Here is a 23,855-nt window from a genome sequence, read left to right on the forward strand (position 1 = left end):
CCTGCGGCAGCATCCGGACAAGTTTCACAGCTACGTTCGGATGACTGTCACCTCGTTTCACCGTCTTTTGGAGGACCTGCGATCGGGGCTTCGGTTACAGGATACCAACATGAGGCGGTCCGTCACACCAGAGGAACGGCTCATCCTGACACTGCGGTAAGTTTTTCCTAGTACATACGTTTCATTATTTCAAGATGGACTGTGTGTTTAAATATTAAATGTATTTTTTTTTTTTTAGGTTTCTTGCCACTGGGAACTCGTTTGCTTCACTGCATTATGAGTTTCTGCTGGGTGTTTCCACCATTTCAATGATCGTGCGAGCGACCTGCGAAGTGATATGGGAGCGATTGAAAGCTGCGGTGATGCCTGAGCTTACTGCTGAAGACTGGATCCGGATTTCGGGTGGTTTCCAGGAATCTGCACAGTTTCCAAATTGCATTGGGGCGCTGGATGGGAAACACATCCGTGTAAAGAAGCCGGCTCACTCAGGGTCCCAATTCTTCAATTATAAACAATATTTTTCTGTGGTCTTGTTGGCTTTGGCTGACAGTGACTACAAGTTTATAATTGTGGACATTGGGGCCTATGTAAGTTCTGTGGATGCAGCGATCTTCAGGGCTTCCAGAATGGGTGAACGGCTTCGCTCCAACCAGCTCGCCCTTCCAGAGCCAAGATGTCTACCTGGATCAACTGGGCCTCCTGCACCATTTGTGATCGTCGCTGATGAAGGCTTTGGACTTTCCCGTCATGTGTTGCGACCATTCCCTCGGCGTGGTTTGGATGAACGAAGGCGCATTTTCAATTACCGGCTCACTTGTGCGAGACGGTACGTGGAGTGTGCTTTTGGGATTCTAAGCAACAAGTGGCGGGTTCTACGTAGCTCAATTCAGATGGACCCGGACAATATTAAGAAGGTAGTGCAAGCCTGCGTTATTCTTCACAATTTCGTTCGGATCCACGATGGTGCTTCAGATGGTGAACTGGAGGGACAACATCCAACAGCGTCTATCCCCCTGGACAACACTCTCCAAGGACGACCCGGAGCGGCTGGATTGTTTGTTCGTGAGTAGAGATGAGCGAGCACTAAAATGCTCGGGTACTCGTTATTCGAGACGAACTTTTCCCGAGTGCTCGTTTCGAGTAACGAGCCCCATTGAAGTCAATGGGAGACTCGAGCATTTTTCAAGGGGACCAAGGCTCTGCACAGGGAAGCTTGGCCAAACACCTGGGAACCTCAGAAAAGGATGGAAACACCACGGAAATGGACAGGAAACAGCAGGGACAGCATGCATGGATGCCTCTGAGGCTGCTTAATCGCACCATTATGCCAAAATTATGGGCAACAGCATGGCCATGACAGAGTGACCGAATGAGGCTAGATAGCATCTAAAACATCCAATAATTGACCCTGACACTATAGGGGACGGCATGCAGAGGCAGCGGCAGCAGCAGCAGGCTAGAGAGTGGCATGGCAACATACCCTAAATGGACTCAGGCTTCAAACCAATGGGTGGCAGAGAGGAACCAAAGGAGATGAGCAAGAAGCGCTCAAATAATATCGGTACATGATAAAAGTTTGCCAGTATATTTTGTGGATTACACAGCAGGGTGGCGACAAAGTTAACATGGAAGCCAGGAAAACAATCCAAAATTCTGCCTGACACAGCTCGTTTGATAAGGGGACCATGTATGGAGGCAGTGAACTAGTAGTAGATTAAAGGTGCTGCAGTTAAAACTATGTTAGTTGGATCTTGGCATGGAGCTGGCGCTCCGCTGCCAGGCGAGCTTTTGCCAATCCAAGCCCCTGTCTCTAGGCTACTCCCCAAACAGCACTTCTAAGAACCTTTTGTATAAGATCAAGTGTAGTAGCGTTCTTATAAGTTTGGGATATGGCGGGTGAGGGGAATGTAAACATCTGCGCAAGAAGCGCTGAAATAATATCCGTAAATGAAAAAAGTTTTCCAGTATATTTTGTGGCTTACACAGCACGGTGGCGACAAAGTTAACAAGTTTGATGCGGAATGCCCTGTAATAGCTCTTGGGCGGTGTGCCTTTTATCACCTAGGCTCAGCAGTTTGAGCACCGCCTGCTGTCGCTTAGCGACGGCACTGCTGCTGTGCCTAGAGCTACCGACTGATGGCGCCATGCCCACGGATGGTAATTCGGAGGAGGAGGAGGAGGTGGAGGAGGGGTGGGAGGAGGAGGAGGCATAGTAGGCCTGAAACACCTGGACCGAGGTAGGCCCCGCAATCCTCTGCGTCGGCAGTATATGACCAGCCCCAGGGTCAGACTCGGTCCCAGCCTGCACCAAGTTAAGTGTAGTAGCGTTCTTATAAGTTTGGAATATGGCAGGTGAGGGGAATGTAAACAGATGCGCAAGAAGCGCTGAAATAATATCCGTAAATGGTAAAAGTTTGCCAGTATATTTTGAGGATTACACAGCAGGGTGGCGACAAAGTTAACAAGTTTGTTGTGGAAGCCATGAAAACAACCCAAAATTCTGCCTGACACAGCACGTTTGATAAGGCGGCCATGTATGGAGGCAGTGAACTAGTAGTAGATTAAAGGTGCTGCAGTTAAAAACTATGTTAGTTGGTTCTTGGCATGGAGCTGGCGCTCCGCTGCCAGGCGAGCTTTCGCCAATCCAAGCCCCTGTCTCTAGGCTACTCCCCAAACAGCACTTCTAAGAACCTTTTGTATAAGATCAAGTGTAGTAGCGTTCTTATAAGTTTAGGATATGGCGGGTGAGGGGAATGTAAACAGATGCGCAAGAAGCGCTGAAATAATATCCGTAAATGGTAAAAGTTTACCAGTGTATTTTGTGGATAACACAGCAGGGTGGCGACAAAGTTAACAGCTTTGATATGGAATCCATGAAAACAACCCAAATTTCGGCCTGACACACCTCGTTTGATAAAGTGACGATGTATGGAGGCAGCTATATGGACGACTTTTGGAGGTAGCAATGGAGACAACGTGTGGAGGCTGCTATGGAGACAATTCAATTTGGATAGTGCCTGTATGTGGCAGTCCAAAAAAGTTTTCAAACCAGAGGAGCAGGTAGGTGGCCCTCCAGAAAAATGGAATAGATTGAGTGCCTGTATGTGGCAGTCCAAAAAAGTTTTCAAACCAGAGGAGCAGGTAGGTGGCCCTCCATAAAAATTCAATAGATTGAGTGCCTGTATGTGGCAGTCCAAAAAAGTTTTCAAACCAGAGGAGCAGGTAGGTGGCCCTCCATAAAAATGGAATAGATTGAGTGCCTGTATGTGGCAGTCCAAAAAAGTTTTCAAACCAGAGGAGCAGGTAGGTGGCCCTCCAGAAAAATGGAATAGATTGAGTGCCTGTATGTGGCAGTCCAAAAAAGTTTTCAAACCAGAGGAGCAGGTAGGTGGCCCTCCATAAAAATGGAATAGATTGAGTGCCTGTATGTGGCAGTCCAAAAAAGTTTTCAAACCAGAGGAGCAGGTAGGTGGCCCTCCATAAAAATGGAATAGATTGAGTGCCTGTATGTGGCAGTCCAAAAAAGTTTTCAAACCAGAGGAGCTGGTAGGTGGCCCTCCAGAAAAATGGAATAGATTGAGTGCCTGTATGTGGCAGTCCAAAAAAGTTTTCAAACCAGAGGAGCAGGTAGGTGGCCCTCCATAAAAATTCAATAGATTGAGTGCCTGTATGTGGCAGTCCAAAAAAGTTTTCAAACCAGAGGAGCAGGTAGGTGGCCCTCCATAAAAATGGAATAGATTGAGTGCCTGTATGTGGCAGTCCAAAAAAGTTTTCAAACCAGAGGAGCAGGTAGGTGGCCCTCCAGAAAAATTGAATAGATTGAGTGCCTGTATGTGGCACTCCCAAAAATTGTTTAAAACAGAGGACCGGGTCGGTGGCCCTCCATAAAAATTAAATGCATAAAGTACTATAGTTAGAGCCAGTGGGCCCTGTAAAAAAATAGCCAGTTTCCTCTGCTTTACTGTACAAAGAGGAGGAGAAGGAGGAAAATGAGGAGGAGGAGTGCATAAATTATTCAGGTTGAGCTTCCTTCACCTGGTGGAGATTGGAAATTATGAGAAATCCAGGCTTTATTCATCTTGATAAGCGTCAGCCTGTCAGCGCTGTCAGTCGACAGGCGTGTACGCTTATCGGTGATGATGCCACCAGCTGCACTGAAAACCCGCTCGGACAAGACGCTAGCGGCAGGGCAGGCAAGAACCTCCAAGGCGTACAGCGCCAGTTCGTGCCACATGTCCAGCTTTGAAACCCAGTAGTTGTAGGGAGCTGTGTGATCATTTAGGACGATGGTATGGTCAGCTACGTACTCCCTCACCATCTTTCTGTAAAGATCAGCCCTACTCTGCCGAGACTGGGGACAGGTGACAGTGTCTTGCTGGGGTGACATAAAGCTGGCAAAAGCCTTGTAAAGCGTACCCTTGCCAGTGCTGGACAAGCTGCCTGCTCGCCTACTCTCCCTCGCTACTTGTCCCGCAGAACTACGCACTCTGCCGCTAGCGCTGTCAGAAGGGAAATACTGTTTCAGCTTGTGCACCAGGGCCTGCTGGTATTCATGCATTCTCACACTCCTTTCCTCTCCAGGGATGAGAGTGGAAAGATTTTGCATGTACCGTGGGTCCAGGAGAGTGAACACCCAGTAATCGGTGCTGGAATAAATTCTTTGAACGCGAGGGTCACGGGATAGGCAGCCTAGCATGAAATCTGCCATATGCGCCAGAGTACCAACGCGTAAGAATTCACTCCCCTCACTGGCCTGACTGTCCATTTCCTCCTCCTCCAACTCCTCCAACTCCTCTTCTTCTGCCCATACACGCTCAACAGTGAAGGACTCAACAATGGTCCCCTCTTGTGTCTCGCCAACATTCTCCTCCTCTTCCTCCTCATCCTCCTCCACCTCCTCCGATATGCGCTGAGAAACAGACCTAAGGGTGCTTTGGCTATCAACAAGGGAATCTTCTTCCCCCGTCTCTTGTGAGGAGCGCAAAGCTTCCGACTTCATGCTGACCAGAGAGTTTTTCAACAGGCCAAGCAGCGGGATGGTGAGGCTGATGATGGCGGCATCGCCACTGACCATCTGTGTTGACTCCTCAAAGTTACTCAGCACCTGACAGATATCAGACATCCACGTCCACTCCTCATTGTAGACTTGAGGAAGCTGACTGACCTGACTACCAGTTCTGGTGGAAGTTGACATCTGGCAGTCTACAATCGCTCGGCGCTGCTGGTAAACTCTGGATAACATGGTCAGTGTTGAATTCCACCTCGTGGGCACGTCGCACAACAGTCGGTGAGCGGGCAGTTGGAGGCGGCGCTGCGCTGCCCTGAGAGTGGCAGCATCTGTGCTGGACTTCCTGAAATGCGCACAGATGCGGCGCACCTTCGTGAGCAAATCAGACAGATTGGGGTATGTCTTGAGGAAACGCTGAACTATGAGATTTAACACATGGGCCAGGCATGGCACATGTGTCAGTCTGTCGAGTTGCAGAGCCGCCACCAGGTTACGGCCGTTGTCACACACAACCATGCCTGGCTTCAGGTTCAGCGGTGCCAGCCACAGATCAGTCTGCGCCGTGATGCCCTGTAATAGTTCTTGGGCGGTGTGCCTTTTATCGCCTAGGCTCAGCAGTTTCAGCACCGCCTGCTGTCGCTTAGCGACGGCACTGCTGCTGTGCCTAGAGCTACCGACTGATGGCGCCATGCCCACGGATGGTCGTTCGAAGGAGGAGGTGGAGGAGGGGTGGGAGGAGGAGGAGGCATAGTAGGCCTGAAACACCTGGACCGAGGTAGGCCCCGCAATCCTCGGCGTCGGCAGTATATGACCAGGCGCAGGTCAGACTCGGTCCCAGCCTCCACCAAGTTAACCCAATGTGCCGTCAGCGATATATAGTGGCCCTGCCCGGCAGCACTCGTCCACGTGTCCGTGGTCAGGTGGACCTTGTCAGAAACGGCGTTGGTCAGGGCACGGATTATGTTGTCTGACACGTGCTGGTGCAGGGCTGGGACGGCACATCGGGAAAAGTAGTGGCGGCTGGGGACCGAATACCGAGGGGCGGCCGCCGCCATGAGGCTGCGAAAGGCCTCGGTCTCTACTAGCCTATAGGGCAGCATCTCCAGGCTTAGCAATCTGGAGATGTGCACATTAAGGGCTTGGGCGTGCGGGTGGGTTGCACTATATTTGCGTTTCCGCTCCAGCGTCTGGGGTATGGAGAGCTGAACGCTGGTGGATGCTGTGGAGGATCGTGGAGGCGACGATGGGGTTTTTGTGGCAGGGTCCTGGGCAGGGGGCTGACTATCAGCTGACACAGGGGAAGGAGCAGTGGTGTGCACGGCCGGAGGTGAACGCGCTTGTTGCCACTGAGTGGGGTGTTTAGCATTCATATGCCTGCGCATACTGGTGGTAGTTAAGCTAGTAGTGGTGGAACCCCTGCTGATCCTGGTTTGGCAAATGTGGCACACCACAGTCCGTCGGTCATCCGGTGTTTCCTTAAAGAACCTCCAGACTTCTGAAAATCTAGCCCTCGCCACGGGAGCTTCACTAGTTGACACATTTGGCGCTGATGCACCAGCTCTGGCCCTGCCTCTCCGTCTGGCCCCACCACTGCCTCTTCCAACCTGTTCTGGTCGAGGACTCTCCTCCGTCTCAGAAGCACTGTGTTCACCCGGCCTCTCAACCCAGCTTGGGTCTGTCACCTCATCATCCTCCGATCCCTCAGTCTGCTCCCCCCTCGGACTTCCTGCCCTGACAACAACTTCCCCACTGTCTGACAACCGTGTCTCCTCATCGTCGGACACCTCTTTACACACTTCTTCCAGTACGTCAACAAGGTCATCATCACCCACAGACTGCGACTGGTGGAAAACCTGGGCATCGGAAAATTGCTCATCAGCAACCGGACAAGTGGTTTGTGACTGTGGGAAGGGTCCAGAAAACAGTTCCTCAGAGTATGCCGGTTCAAATGGCAAATTTTGCTGGGAGGGGGCAGACTAGGGGGGAGGAGGCTGAGGTGCAGGAGCTGGAGGAGTGCCGATTTCGGTGACATGGGTGGACTGCGTGGAAGACTGACTGGTGGACAAATTGCTCGAAGCATTGTCGGCAATCCACGACATCACCTGTTCGCACTGTTCTGGCCTCAACAGTGCTCTACCACGAGTCCCAGTAACTTCAGACATGAACCTAGGGAGTGTAGCTCTGCGGCGTTCCCCTGCTCCCTCATCAGCAGGTGGTGTCTCACCCCGCCCAGGACCACGGCCTCTGACCCCTGCAGTAGTTGGACGCCCACGTCCCCGCCCTCGTCCTCTACCCCTATCCCTCGGGTTAAACTTTTTGAAAATGAGAGTTATAACTTTAATTTTTTTTTTACCTTTTTTTTGTGTTTTTTTTTTTTTGTGTGTTTTTTAGTTTTTAAAACCAAACGATGCTATCCTATTGCTATGGCTATTTTCTAGCCGGTATGAAAGCACACTGCTATGCCAGATGAGATGACGCTGAGTTATGAAAAAAATAAACGTAAAATAAAAAAGGAAATGGCAGACTGTGCCTAATTGAAATACAACCCCGGGCCCTAATAAATTTTCCCACTTCGGTCTTTGCGATGGATATGTGCGTCACTAAGCCAAAACACAGTGGTCGCAAGTCTCACTACAAATTGCTCACAATTTCCTAGTAGATGCACTGCAGCAACTACAGCCACCAGCAGATCAACCAGAAATCAAATATATATAACGCTACTGTAGGCGTAAGTAAGACGTTTGGATTCTCCTATGGCTATTTTCTAGCCAAGTATGAAAGCACACTACTATGCCAGATGAGATGACGCTGAGTTATGAAAAAAATAAACGTAAAATAAAAAAGGAAATGGCAGACTGTGCCTAATTGAAATACAACCCTGGGCCCTAATAAATTTTCCCACTTCGGTCTTTGCGATGGATATGTGCGTCACTAAGCGCAAAACACAGTGGTCGCAAGTCTCACTACAAATTGCTCACAATTTCCTAGTAGATGCACTGCAGCAACTACAGCCACCAGCAGATCAACCAGAAATCAAATATATATAACGCTACTGTAGGCGTAAGTAAGACGTTTGGATTCTCCTATGGCTATTTTCTAGCCAAGTATGAAAGCACACTGCTATGCCAGATGAGATGACGCTGAGTTATGAAAAAAATAAACGTAAAATAAAAAAGGAAATGGCAGACTGTGCCTAATTGAAATACAACCCCGGGCCCTAATAAATTTTCCCACTTCGGTCTTTGCGATGGATATGTGCGTCACTAAGCGCAAAACACAGTGGTCGCAAGTCTCACTACAAATTGCTCACAATTTCCTAGTAGATGCACTGCAGCAACTACAGCCACCAGCAGATCAACCAGAAATCAAATATATATAACGCTACTGTAGGCGTAAGTAAGACGTTTGGATTCTCCTATGGCTATTTTCTAGCCAAGTATGAAAGCACACTACTATGCCAGATGAGATGACGCTGAGTTATGAAAAAAATAAACGTAAAATAAAAAAGGAAATGGCAGACTGTGCCTAATTGAAATACAACCCTGGGCCCTAATAAATTTTCCCACTTCGGTCTTTGCGATGGATATGTGCGTCACTAAGCGCAAAACACAGTGGTCGCAAGTCTCACTACAAATTGCTCACAATTTCCTAGTAGATGCACTGCAGCAACTACAGCCACCAGCAGATCAACCAGAAATCAAATATATATAACGCTACTGTAGGCGTAAGTAAGACGTTTGGATTCTCCTATGGCTATTTTCTAGCCAAGTATGAAAGCACACTGCTATGCCAGATGAGATGACGCTGAGTTATGAAAAAAATAAACGTAAAATAAAAAAGGAAATGGCAGACTGTGCCTAATTGAAATACAACCCCGGGCCCTAATAAATTTTCCCACTTCGGTCTTTGCGATGGATATGTGCGTCACTAAGCGCAAAACACAGTGGTCGCAAGTCTCACTACAAATTGCTCACAATTTCCTAGTAGATGCACTGCAGCAACTACAGCCACCAGCAGATCAACCAGAAATCAAATATATATAACGCTACTGTAGGCGTAAGTAAGACGTTTGGATTCTCCTATGGCTATTTTCTAGCCAAGTATGAAAGCACACTACTATGCAAGATGAGATGACACTGAGTTATTAAAAAAATAAACGTAAAATAAAAAGAAACTGGCAAACTGTGCCTAATTGAAATCAAACCCCTAATAAATTGTCCCACTTTGGTGTTTGAGGTGGATATGTGTGTCACTAAAAGCTAAACACAACGGTAGCAAGTCCCCCTGCTAATTCCTCACAATATGGTACTAGCTGCACTACTAGTGCCAGCAAGCCCAGCCACAAGCAAATAAAAAAAAAAAGTATAACATTATTGTAGCCCTAAGAAGGGCTGTTGGGTTGTTGTAGAATCACTCCTGCCTAACAGTAAGCTAATAGAACACCCTAACGCTTTCCCTGACCAGCAGCAGCTCTCTCCCTAGCGGCATCCAGACAGAGAATGATCCGAGCAGCGCGGGCAGCGGCTAGTCTATCCCAGGGTCACCTGATCTGGCCAGCCAACCACTGCTATCTACGTGTAAGGGTACCACGTCATGCTGGGTGGAGTGCAGAGTCTCCTGGCTTGTGATTGGCTCTGTTTCTGGCCGCCAAAAAGCAAAACGGCGGGAGCTGCCATTTTCTCGAGCGGGCGAAATACTCGTCCGAGCAACGAGCAGTTACGAGTACGCTAATGCTCGATCGAGCATCAAGCTCGGACGAGTATGTTCGCTCATCTCTATTCGTGAGCAGTTTGCCTCCTACTTTGTTTCTTCAGAGGATGCAGTTCCCTGGCAGATGGATGCTATTAGTGGACGTTGAGGCTCTGAACTATTAGATCAGTTTTTTATTATTTTTCAACTTTTTGGTTTTGGTAGTTAGTGTAGGGACTCGCAAGAGATGGGGCCCCTTGACGTGGGTTGTGAGCTTAAAACTTCATTGACCCATTTTTGATTTGTGAATTTTGTGCCACAAGTTAAAAATAAGTCAAAGGAGTTAACCAAGACCTCATCGTTAAGTGATCATGTTTAAATAAATATATTTTTAAAAAATTGTGTATCGTGTTTTGTTGGATGTGGGGGTGGAGAGAGGGATTATTTCACTGTACACATGAGTGTATGCAGGCCATGTATCCTTGTAGCTTGATTGCTCAATGACACGGTCTGCACAGACCTTTGTGGTTGTGGCACACTGCATTATATAAAAACTATTTCCCAAATAAACACAGTAGACTTTACTTTTTTTTCATAACTTTTATGAAAATAAATTGTTAAACTATATACATAAAAAAAACAAAAAAAAATTATAAATCAAAAAATTCCCTGGACATTCCCCCCATTGATGCCTGAGTATGTGATGGGACTTCAGTGGTGGGGTACATACGAGTGGGCCGTGGAGGGCTGGGCGGGAGTTGGCCTCCAACACGTTCCCGGTGCCGGTCCAGTTAAAGCCCAACCTCATTTTTATGAGGATAGTCAGTTTTTTGGAAAATCTGTACCACGGAAAACAGTGCCGCTTTGCAGTTAGCCATGTCATGTTCTGACACCATTTTTAATTCTGGCGCCAGGTAGGCGTCCTCTAGGGAGTCATCCCTTCGGGTTCTTAGCTGATTTAATATTTCGAATAAAGCCACATTTTCCACAGTTGTCCTCTCCTGTGTCTGCGGTGGCCTGCGCCACCGACTATGGGTTGGTGTGGCAGATTGACGTGCTGGTGGTGGTGTGGAAGGAGCAGGGACTTCAGGAGGCTCCTGAGTGGAGGGACCAGCCTCTCCACCCGCGTCCTCCACATCAGTGGGCGGTTCGTCCTGAGAGGTTGCCATCTCTGGGGCTGATGATTCCTCCAGGTTATCAGCCGTACTGTGGGATAAAAAAAATTATATTAAAAATGTATATACAAGGGATTTTTTTGTCAATCATGCATAATGATTCTTTTCAGTTGAGGGACATAATTCTGCATGATGGAAAGAACACACCTCTGGACATATAGAACATGTTTAACATTTTGAAAACCTTATATACTTACTCTCCCACATCCATTACTGCGTCCAAGAAACGCATGTACTTGGTGTAGAAGTAGGGTTTCTTCTTTAATGTCCCACTACCACTTTTGGCAAGCAGACTTTTCTCCCTTTTGTACTGATCACGGGCTGATGTCCAGCGCATGGTGATGATTCCCACTGTTGAAACCAAAAAAAAACGAAGGTCACATCTGTCACACACAATGCTGCAGCGGTGACATCTATCATGCACAAAGCTGCAGGGGTGACATCTATCATGCACAAAGCTGCAGGGGTGACATCTATCATGCACAAAGCTGCAGGGGTGACATTTATCATGCACAAAGCTGCAGCGGTGACATCTATCATGCACAAAGCTGCAGCGGTGACATCTATCATGCACAAAGCTGCAGGGGTGACATCTATCATGCACAAAGCTGCAGCGGTGACATCTATCATGCACAAAGCTGCAGGAGTGACATCTATCATGCACAAAGCTGCAGGGGTGACATCTATCATGCACAAAGCTATAGAGGTCACTGGCAGGTTGGTGACAGGGGATTGAATCTCACTCACCAAGTTCTTTATGCTGCTTTGCAGGCTTCGCCTCACTCCAATCATCTGGAAGCAACAGAGCCGTCACCTCCTCCCACTTTTTGGCCTTTCGAGCCAATCGGAAAATGTTTCGTCTCTTTTATCCCACAAAATGGGATTCTCCTGAACAAGAGCTATAAGACGCTCCATGGAGAGGAAAGACATTTTCATCAGACACTGCAGCCACTACTACACAGAGCAAATGCTGACAGGAAGGTCAACCCCCCTTGATCCTGGTCACCCTGGAAACAGCCCGTATTTAGCCCGTATTTTTACGCTCCCATTGACTTCTATGGAGCATACGGGACAGATATAAGGGTTAAAATAGAACATGCTCTATATTTTTTTACGGCCAAAATACGGTACGGTACGGTACGGGCTTAAAAACGGCAATATAAATGATTGGACGTATTTATCCTAGAAAACAATGTGGCCGTATGTAAACCGTAAAAAAACGGTACGGTACAGATATGTAGCCTAGGCTACATTCACACTGACGTGTGCCCGCTGTGCCGTAGGACATCAGTGCACAGAAGACAAGGAAGGGGAAAGAGCTGCTCACCCCCGCCCCGCTCCATAGAAAGTAGTAGCAAACTTACGGCTGTACATACGTTCCCCCGACGGTTGTGTTAATGAGCCGTCAGGGGTACAGCAGGGGATCACAATTATATATGATATAGGAGTGAGAGTGTTTGAAGGAATTTGGGATACTATGATGCATATACTATAAGATACTAAAGTACTCCTGGGAGTACATAGTGTCCAGGCAATTGTCACATATAGTTAGAGATAAGCTTAAAGTTACAGTTACATACATAAGATAGGCACGTTCTTAAATGTTGATAGTTCCTTATTTGCATACAAACATAGTTATAGGACATTGCAAAATAACAAAATAATGGTTACCTGACCACATTACATTACATAAGGGAAACGGTACAGAATACACTAGTGACAATAAAAAATAGACACAGGCAAGACATGAACAGGGGTCATTAAAACTACTCCAGCCATCCTATTAGATGCATCACAATTTCTGGATTCCATTAAAGCTCTCTCTCCCCTACCCAGAAATGCCATTCTCGTAACATGGGATGTATGTAGCTTATATACGTCGATAAAACATGATAAGGGTTTGGAGGCAGTTGAGCACCTACTCAGACAGAACAAGACAAGAGATTCCTAATAGAACTATTACATATTGTACTATACAATAATTTCTTTCTATTTGGAGACCAATATTACCTTCAACTACAAGGAACAGCAATGGGGTCCAACGTGGCCCCCCCATTACGCAAATGCCTATATACTTTGAAGAAAAAAATCTGTACAACAACTCTACTTTTAAGCAACATTCTATTTACTGGCGTTGTTATATAGATGACATATTTTGCGTATGGGTGGACCCGCTGGACACCCTCTTACAATTCCATTTGTATTTCAACTTAATCACTCCAGAGTTGCAGTTTACAATACATCATGATAACGTACAAATGAACTTTCTGGACACCATGATTATACAAAATGAGGAGGGTCATATTCAAGTCGACTTATTCACTAAACCTACTGACCGAAACACACTCCTTCACTATCAAAGTTCACATGCTCCGAGTACAAAAAGATCCCTACCTACATCACAATTCAATAGGCTCAACAGAATAGTGAGTGAACAAACTAAAAAAATTGAAAGATTGAATGACATGGCAGGAAAATTCTCCCAGAGAGTATACCCCCATAAACTTTTACAAGAAACACAAACTAGGAGCCTGTCACAGGTACATCCACAATCTAAAAAAAACTCAAAATGTATTCCACTGATACACCAATACCATTCACTATCACCACTCCTCACCAGAACCGTGAATAAACATTGGTCTCTTCTACAAAAAGCATACCCTAACATCCAAGAATTCCAGGAACCTCCTCTGATGTGCTATAAACGCACAAAGAATCTAAAAGACTCTTTAGTTAGAGCGGACATTGGGAGTGGAAAGTGTCGAAGCAGACCTTTTTAGCAACCCCCAAAAAAGGAACTTTTCCGTGTTTGGATTGCAATCAGTGCTCCTCAGTGATCAAGGGTGAATATTTTAATCACCCCAGAACTGGACAACGCTACCCGATAAAGGGTTACTACACATGTAACTCTCAGTTTGTGGTGTATTTGCTGAAATGCCCATGTGGACTAGGATATGTTGGCGAAACAATCACCCCAATAAAAGACCGAATAAGTAAACACAAGTCCACCATCCGTACAAAGCAGAATTTACTTCCTGTTCCAGCTCACTTTAACTCCCATCACCACCAGCCATCACAATTGCGATTTCAGGTGATCGAACAAATTGATATGCCAAGAAGAGGAGGGAATCGTATAGCTCTATTATGCCAGAGAGAAGCTTACTGGATACATACCCTCCAAACAATTGAACCAAAAGGACTGAATCGTGCCTATGATAGATCATTCTCTTGAATTATGCTGTTTCTACATATGTTATATGCATTTGACTGTTAAGTTGATTTAATTCCTAACACATTTTACTTTTTGTCTTTCAGAAAAAATAGATTATAGCGTGGATATGGTCAAGGGGATTGACCTCTACAAATAGACTCGTGGTATATGGTAACTGTATACATACATTATAGTTATGGCTATGTACACTATTTTCAATTCATCTCTCATACATTACAGTTATGTCTATGTGCATTATCAATTCCATCTTTCTATTTATTTCTATCTTATATTCCCCTATTGTTATTCCATTACTATATACACTTTCTCTGTATATACTATACAGACCTTACATATATTAGGACTCATGCATCATGCATACAATCGTATCAATCATTCCATTTAGCCCCAAGATTCACATCCTATTTTCATTCATACAGTCATATCTCTATACACATATACTTATGCACATCCAGCTTTATTACGGCCGGGCCAGGTAGGGGCCGGGTCCTCGCAAACACTCCCATTAGGGTGGTGGGAACCACGGCTCTTACATTGCGCGTGCGCGCCTCACGACGCGTTACCACGACGCCCTGATGCTTTGGGCCGTGGGGCGCGCTCGTGGTGCGCATGCGCAGTGAAGCAACTCGCGCACCGCGGGCAGGACTTCCGGTCTTGCAGGCCGGACTTCCGGTCTCGCGATCGCGCGACCGCTCACTGGCTCGGCCGTCATCAGTGTGTGCTTATTAGCACACCAACAACAGGCACAAGCCCTCTACTCCACCTGAGCCGGCACATATACATTACAAAAGGTAAGCGCTATACAGAACACATCACCTGGAATTCTCTCCACCTCATCTCCTGTCCAATTGCTATTTTCTCCTCCATCCTTGCCCCTTGGTTATGTTTAGTAGGATACTACTACTCCTCTTGGTCGACTAAGACCACCTTCTTTATTCCATTGATCTTTTATGGACATACCAATATGTTATCATCATACTAGACACATATCTCTTGTAGATAATTGGCACGTTGATATAATTATTTAGGATGCATTAATATACTAGGATGTTAATTTTGCTCTACTTTTGTATCAGTTTCAGATCGGGCTTGACAAAGGTCGATTTAGACCGAAACGTCGCTAAGGAGAATTTATGATCTGTTGTTTCTCTATATGATTTTTTGCATACTTTTTGGTGGAGCTGCAAATATTGATATTATGAATTAAAAGAAGAAAACATAAAAATTAAACACAGGATGTGTGCTACGTTCTTCTCCATTGCATATTGGGGCTGAGTACCCGACGCAAGCACCGTCCAAACTCTATTGGGAGTGCGGTACCCCTGATTCCTGGATGATAGCTTTGTATGCTGTCCGCAGAAGGCGGAACTGTGTGAACTGTGGCTAGGTTTCTACTGTTTTGGTATTGATTGATATTGCCAACTCCTCTGCATCCTCGCCGATGTCCATCATGGGTTACTGGTGTGATGGTTGGCCAATCCAGTCGGCTGCGGAGGGCAGCATCCAGGAACTCCTTTATATACCTGCACAGTTCCATTACACCTTGTTGTTTCTACTAGTCCCTTTATTGCTTCTTACATTTTCTGCTAGTACTCTCTTTAGTAATTTGATTCTGCACCTTGCCACCATTTTGGTTTTGACCCGCTTCTGTCCAACTCCACTCTGTATCTGTTGTTTTTCCCTCTATGCCCTTGTGTGTACACTGCTCTGTCTCTAGCTTCATCCACAAATTCAGAAGCTGACAGATGAAGTAAGTTTTCCCTATCGACTTGCAGTGTTTCTTGGGGTCTGTTACCTGGTGCCTGTTAGTGAGCCTTTATTAGGGCGGTATATCTGCTTTAGGCAGGGCTGTGGCCTGCAGGGATATTGCAGGGTGCATTTGCCACCACATACCTAGTCTGACATCTTGAGCCAAGTCTGGTTGTTATTGTGCTGTTTGTTGGACATGTACCTGGCACAAGAGTAATAAGTTAAACCATTCTGAGTAAGAGAGTATCCATTTTGTACTGCCAGGGCATTTTAACCCCATGAATGTTTTGTCAAATTTTTCACTTCCCTCCTTCCACAAGCCTTCTGGATTTTACAGTGTACAAAGCAGTTACCATATTTTAGCAGTTACCTGCCAGCCCCTGTAGTATATAGCCTGTCAGCCCCCTGTAGAATATACGGTATTGGCAGGATAACAAAATATTCTAGTGGCACCATTTAAAATGCTCTGCTGTTCGCTTTGAAGCTGGAAAAAAAAATTCAGCGTTATTGTATATTTTCTGATTTTCTGCTTTTACAACTTTCTTTGTGTAGTCCAGATGACACATCCCCTATATTCTTTGGGTCGGTTATTCCCAGCTGGTCAATCACATTTTATTTAATTCATCTACCGTATAAACATTTTTCCAACTGGCAGTTATTAAAAAATGTGTGAAGATAATTTCTCATAAATGTGGCCATGTTGGATACAACCGCCCCCACACCCTGACAGCGATGACCAGAAATGTGCTATTGAGCCCTTCTGACCACCTGGATTCAGTGTTCATTACCATAGGGTGGCTGTGGGACATACAGTGACTCCTGCCATTTTATATGTAAAAACTATTTTTTTCTTTGTGCATATTAGGGCTTAGGAATAAGACAATGAAAAAGTTAAAGAAATGCTTGGTCTATAAGATGAAAATTGTCTCAGCTTCAAGGTGTTAACCCCTTTACACCACTGCTCTTGTGTTTCGATTTTTTTCTCCCCACCCTCAGGAATCCATATCTTTTTATTTTTCAGTGTACAGAGCTGTATGAGGGCTTGTTTACTGCACAACAATTCATCCTTCCTAGAGACAATATTTAATATTCAATGTCTTGTACTGGGAGGCTGGAAATTTTCAAATGTGGGGAAATTGGTGACAAAACACATTGGGGCACACAGAAGAAGGGCTTTGCGTCGCACTTCTGTCGGACTTTGCATGGGTATTTAAGAAGTGTGCTAGAACTGCGCTAGCCTTCATGCAAAACAAATTAGGGGTTGGAGCGCCGTATCTACCATGCAAATTGTGTCGCACGCCCTATCTTAAAGATGCACCACAAAAAGGTTGGTGAACTCTGTTGGGCAAGTGCAGGGTAGCGACAGGGTGGCAAGCATTGCCAGACAGAACAAGTAGGAATACAACAGAAAATATGTATAACATATGGATAAAAAGTATTCCATTATGTATAAACAATGAGTGTGAACAGAAGCGACCAGCTTACATGTGGTGACTATTGTTGAGCATACCCAAACCACAAAGTTTGGCGTGGTACTCAACTTTGCACTCGGGTCCCCTGATGCTGACATCAGCCAAGGTTACGTCCGGGTTAGATTCAAACCCACGTCCGGGAGTTATTATTACTGTAAATGTAAGTCTTGTGGATGACTTAAACCACTTACTGTTTAAGTACAAACAACCCGTAGGCCTCCCTGGAGAGGAGTTTGGAGCGACAGCTGCTGACTGTCATGGGTCAATTAATCTTTTCATTATTTGGACCCTGCAGGCGGCAGGTGTCATTATTATGCTGTTTAGAAAAGTACAGAGATGCTGTGACCTGTCTAAAGCTGCATATTGTAATTTCCAGTTTACCTGGGATACAAACAACAAACTTTACAACTAAAAATGTTACAGTTCACAGGTTTTTGGATTCAAAGAAAAATAATTTCACATCTGTGATTTAGGAGACAGACAATTAATTTTTGTTTCAATTATTTTTTCCATCAGTCTGAACTGGGCTCCAGTGGCTGGTTGACCTGTTAGCTGGCACACCCATCTCTCTGTACTCTGCATTGGTCTTGCTAGTCTTGGATTGCCTTCTCCCTCCATCTGGGGCAAGACTTGCCCTTCCTATAAATATTCAGCACAGACTACACTCTCAGCTGATAAAATATCCGTTGTGGCTTAATTTTCTTGTGCTATTATATATTCTAAACTATCTGGTATCTGAACCCTGGCCTGTATTTCTTCACTTTTCGGGGCTGGGTGGGAAACACATATGCGATCGGGCCGAGCCCTGCCCTGTGTGCACTAGGGTCGCGATGCTACCGGAACGTGTAAACGCGCCGGAAGGGGTGCGGTCACACGTTGCAATTAACTCATCATTTATAGCTTAAGGCTCAGTCCCATTTTTTGGATTCTGACTTGAGTCTCTTTATATGGTTATAACTTTTGAACACTGTTACTTATCAAAGCGATTCTGAGATAGTTTTTTCCCCACATGTTGTACTTCATTTTAGTGGTAAATTTTAGCTGATGAGTTTTGCATTTAATTAATATAAAAGAAGAAATTATGAATTTTTTTAAAAAATTGCCATTTTCGAAATTCTAAATCATTGCGTTTTCAGGCAGTTAGATTTATCACCTAAATAAGTTGCTGAATAACATTTACCATATGTCTTCTTTAAATTTAGAGATGAGCGAGCACTAAAATGCTCGGGTGCCCGTTATTTGAGACAAACTTTTCCCGATGCTCGAGTGCTCGTCTCGAATAACGAGCCCCATTGAAGTCAATGGGAGACTCAAACATTTTTCAAGGGGACCAAGGCTCTGCACAGGGAAGCTTGGCCAAACACCTGGGAACCTCAGAAAAGGATGGAAACACCACGGAAATGGACAGGAAACAGCAGGGGCAGCATGCATGTATGCCTCTGAGGCTGCTTAATCGCACCATTATGCCAAAATTATGGGCAACAGCATGGCCATGACAGAGTGACCGAATGAGGCTAGATAGCATCTAAAACATGCAATAATTGACCCTGACACTATAGGAGACGGCATGCAGAGGCAGCGGCAGGCTAGAGAGTGTCATGGCGACATACCCTAAATGGACTCAGGCTTCAACAAAGGAGGTAAAATGATTTCCTATGTGAACAAAAGGTTGACGGTATATTTAGTCGATAACACAGCATGGTGGCGACATAGTGACCAAGTTCCATAACGTATCTGGTGAAACACCTGAAAAATGAGCCTGACACAGCTCGTTTGATAAGGGGATAATGTACTGTATTTCCTCTTGCGCTCTAGTGTCTGGGGTATAGACAGTTTAAAGTTGCGCATGGAGACATTGGTTGATGCTGTGGAGGATCGTGGAGGCAAAATGGACAGGAAACAGCAGGGGCAGCATGCATGGATGCCTCTGAGGCTGCCTAATCTTGGGATGGAACTGGCGGTCCGCTGCCAGGTGAGCTTTCGCCTGTCCAAGCCCCTGTCTCTCGACTCCTCCCCACCCAGAATGGGCTTGGGGGCCAGAAGCGTTTACTTTGAAAAAAATTATAATTTTCAAAGAAGGCGGGGTTGTTTGAATATTTCACCTAGGAATAATGGAATAGCATAGCGGTTCTATTTTTAATTGTTTTTTCGGAAATGGTTCCATGATTAAGAGCGACAGTATGGGGCATCCATATTGTGCCCGCTATGATTGCAACTTCAGGTCTCCGGCATGGCGGCGACAGATGCGCCGAGTTCCATTATGTATCTGGTGAAACACCCGAAAATTCTGCCTGACACAGCTCTTTTGCTAAGGGGACAATGTATGGAGGCAGTAAGGTAGTAGTAGATTAAAGGTGCTGCAGATAAAACTATGTTAGTTGGATCGTGGGATGGAGCTGGCGGTCCGCTGCCAGGCAAGCTTTCGCCTGTCCAAGCCCCTGTCTATCGGCTCCTCCCCAAACAGCACTTCTAAGAACCTTTTTTATAAGATCAAGTGTAGTAGTTTTCTTATAAGTTTGGGTTATGGCGGGTGAGGGGAATGTAAACAGAAGCGCAAGAAGCGCTGAAATAATATCGGTAAATGATAAAAGTTTGCCAGTATATTTTGTGGATAACACAGCAGGGTGGCGACAAAGTTAACAAGTTTGATGTGGAAGCCATGAAAACAACCCAAAATTCTGCCCGACACAGCTCGTTTGCTAAGGGGACGATGTATGGAGGCAGCTATATGGACGACTTTGGGAGGCAGCTATGGAGATGATGTGTGGAGGTAGCAATGGAGACAACGTGTGGAGGCAGCTGAAAAGACGACGTGTGGAGGCTGCTATGGAGACAATTAAATTTGGATAGTGCCTGTATGTGGCAGTCCAAAAAATGTTTAAAACCAGAGGAGCAGGTAGGTGGTCCTCCAGAAAAATTAAATAGATTGAGTGCCTGTATGTGGCACTCCCAAAAATTGTTTAAAACAGAGGACCGGGTAGGTGGCCCTCCAGAAAAATTAAATACATAGAGTACTATAGCTAGAGCCAGTTGGCCCTGGCAAAAAATAGCCAGTTTCCTCTGATTTAGTGTACAAAGAGGAGGAGAAGGAGGAAAATGAGGAGGAGGAGTGCATTCATTATTCAGGTTGAGCTTCTTTCACCTGATGGAGAATGGAAATCCTGAGAAATCCAGGCTTTATTCATCTTGATAAGCGTCAGCCTGTCAGCGCTGCCAGTCGACAGGCGTGTACGCTTATCGGGGATGATGCCACCAGCTGCACTGAAAACCCGCTCAGACAACACGCTAGCGGCAGGGCAGGCAAGAACCTCCAAGGCGTACAGCGCCAGTTCATGCCACATGTCCAGCTTTGAAACCCAGTAGTTGTAGGGAGCTGTGTGATCATTTAGGACGATGGTATGGTCAGCTACCTACTTCCTCACCATCTTTCTGTAAAGATCAGCCCTACTCTGCTGAGACTGGGGACGGGTGACAGTGTCTTGCTGGGGTGACATAAAACTGGCAAAGGCCTTGTAAAGCGTACCCCTGCCAGTGCTGGACAAGCTGCCTGCTCGCCTACTCTCCCTCACTACTTGTCCCGCAGAAGTACGCCCACTGCCGATAGCGCTGTCAGAAGGGAAATACTGTTTCAGCTTGTGCACCAGGGCCTGCTGGTATTCATGCATTCTCACACTCCTTTCCTCTCCAGGGATGAGAGTGGAAAGATTTTGCTTTAACTGTGGGTCCAGGAGACTGAATACCCAGTAATCGGTGCTGGAATAAATTCTTTGAACGCAAGGGTCACGGGATAGGCAGCCTAGCATGAAATCTGCCATATGCGCCAGAGTCCCAACGCGCAAGAATTCACTCCCCTCACTGGCCTGACTGTCCATTTCCTCCTCCTCCAACTCCTCCAACTCCTCTTCTTCTGCCCATACACACTGAACAATGCTCCCCTCTTCTGTCTCGTCAACATTCTCCTCCTCATCCTCCTCCACCTCCTCCGATATGGGCTGAGAAACAGACCTGAGGGTGTAACAAGGGAATCTTGTACGCCTAGTTTCTAACCTACACTGACAGCACACAACAACTGGATTTTAAGTCACTTTAAGTTTTGAAAAAAAAAAAAAATCGTCAGACTGTGCCTAATTCAATCAAACCCCTAATAAATTGTCCCACTTAGGTGTTTGAGATGGATATGTGTGTCACTAAGAGCTAAATATAACGTTCGCAAGTCTTCCTGCAAATTCGTCACAATATGGTACTAGCTTCACTACTAGTGCCAGCAAGGCCAGCCACAAGCAAATCAACAAAATATATATATATATATATATATATATATATATATATAACGCTATTGTAGGCCTAAGAAAGTTGGTTGGTTTCTTGTATGCCTAGTTTCTAACCTACACTGACAGCACACAACAACTGGATTTTAAGTCACTTTAAGTTTTGAAAAAAAAATAAAAATCGTCAGACTGTGCCTAATTCAATCAAACCCCTAATAAATTGTCCCACTTAGGTGTTTGAGATGGATATGTGTGTCACTAAGAGCTAAATATAACGTTCGCAAGTCTTCCTGCAAATTCGTCACAATATGGTACTAGCTTCACTACTAGTGCCAGCAAGGCCAGCCACAAGCAAATCAACAAAATATATATATATATATATATATATATATATATATATATATATATATATATATAACGCTATTGTAGGCCTAAGAAAGTTGGTTGGTTTCTTGTATGCCTAGTTTCTAACCTACACTGACAGCACACAACAACTGGATTTTAAGTCACTTTAAGTTTTGAAAAAAAAATAAAAATCGTCAGACTGTGCCTAATTCAATCAAACCCCTGATAAATTGTCCCACTTAGGTGTTTGAGATGGATATGTGTGTCACTAAGAGCTAAACATAATGTTCGCAAGTCTCCCTGCAAATTCCGCACAGTAAGCTAATATAACACCCTAACGCTATCCCTGCAGCAGCAGCAACTCTCTCCCTAACGGCATCCAGACAGAGAATGATCCGAGCAGCGCGGGCAGGGGCTAGTCTATTCCAGGGTCACCCGATCTGGCCAGCCAACCACTGCTATCGATGTGTAAGGGTACCACGTCATGCTGGGTGGAGTGCAGAGTCTCCTGGCTTGTGATTGGGTCTGTTTCTGGCCGCCAAAAATCAAAACGGCGGGAGATGCCATTTTCTCGAGCTGGCAAAGTATTTGTCCGAGCAACGAGCAGTTACGAGTACGCTTATGCTCGAACGAGTGTGTTCGCTCATCTCTATTTATATTTTCAGAATTTTTGATATGTCTGGATAATTTATTTTTATGTCACGCAGCTTAGGGTGATGCCACACATGGTGTTTTTGGTCAGTTTTTAAACATCTGTTTTCAGTCCGTTTTTGGCCTTTTACCATGCATGGCTGCTTACAACCTGTTTATCTATTAAGATAATTGAGTCTGACTAAAAACAGACCAAAAACGCTATGTGTGGCATCACCCTTACAAATCGAATATCAGTTTTCTGTATTTTCAGAATTGACCATTTTGGGGATAAATATAGTTTTGAATGAAATTTTACATATTTAACATCAAAACCCCCTATATAACCAACCCATTTTCAAATATGCCCCCTCAAACTATCAGAAACAGCTTTTAGGAAGACTGTTAACCCCTTGAGAAGAGGTGAAATTTAGAATGGTAAAATTGTATCGGTTATACCTTCATTTAGCCCTAAAATTTACACATTTGTCAAAGATAAAAATGCGTTCTGTAATTTCTCCAGAGTACAGAGACCCCCACATGTGGCCGTTACTTGATTTATGGGCGTACAGCGAGGCGCAGAAGGGAAGGAGCGCCCCAGCTGCCAGGATTTTAATTTACTCATTGGCCCCTTTTGTAGGCTATAAAATTCTCGCTTTTTTGTTATTGGGGTCATGTGATGGCATTTTTTTTTGCTGCATGAGATGCTTTTTCCAGTGTTACCATTTTGGGGTTGGTATCCCCTGTTGTTGAAAATTTATGAATATTTTTTTGAGGGCACGAGTAGAAAAGCATCAATTCTGTACTGTATATTTTACTTTTTTTTTTTTTCGAGTTCACCATATAGCCTAGTAATCATGTTATCTTTATTGTACGGGTCGATACGATTATGGTGACACCAGACATGAATATTTTTTCTTACATCTTACTAAATTTGCCAAATAAAAATCTATCATTTTTGCATTGCTGTCTTCCAAGTCGCATAACATATTTACTTTTTTCCTGCATAGCTGGTTGATGGCTTGTTATAGTATCATGCTTGAAATAGTATCATTCTGGTGTACATATGTTTTTTTGATCACTTTTTATGGCATTTTTTGTGGGATTTAATAGGTAAAAATCAGAATTTTTGGTGGGTTTTTAACAGTTTTTTTTAATGGCGTTCATCGTGCGGGTTCAATAATTATTTATTTTATTCGACCGGTTGTTACGGACACGGTGATACTATATATGTGGGGTTTGTGTTAGACTTTTTTTATCGTTATATGTCTCTTCATGTTATGGGGC

Source organism: Engystomops pustulosus, chromosome 6, assembly GCF_040894005.1.
Source record: "Engystomops pustulosus chromosome 6, aEngPut4.maternal, whole genome shotgun sequence".
Classification (NCBI taxonomy): domain Eukaryota; kingdom Metazoa; phylum Chordata; class Amphibia; order Anura; family Leptodactylidae; genus Engystomops; species Engystomops pustulosus.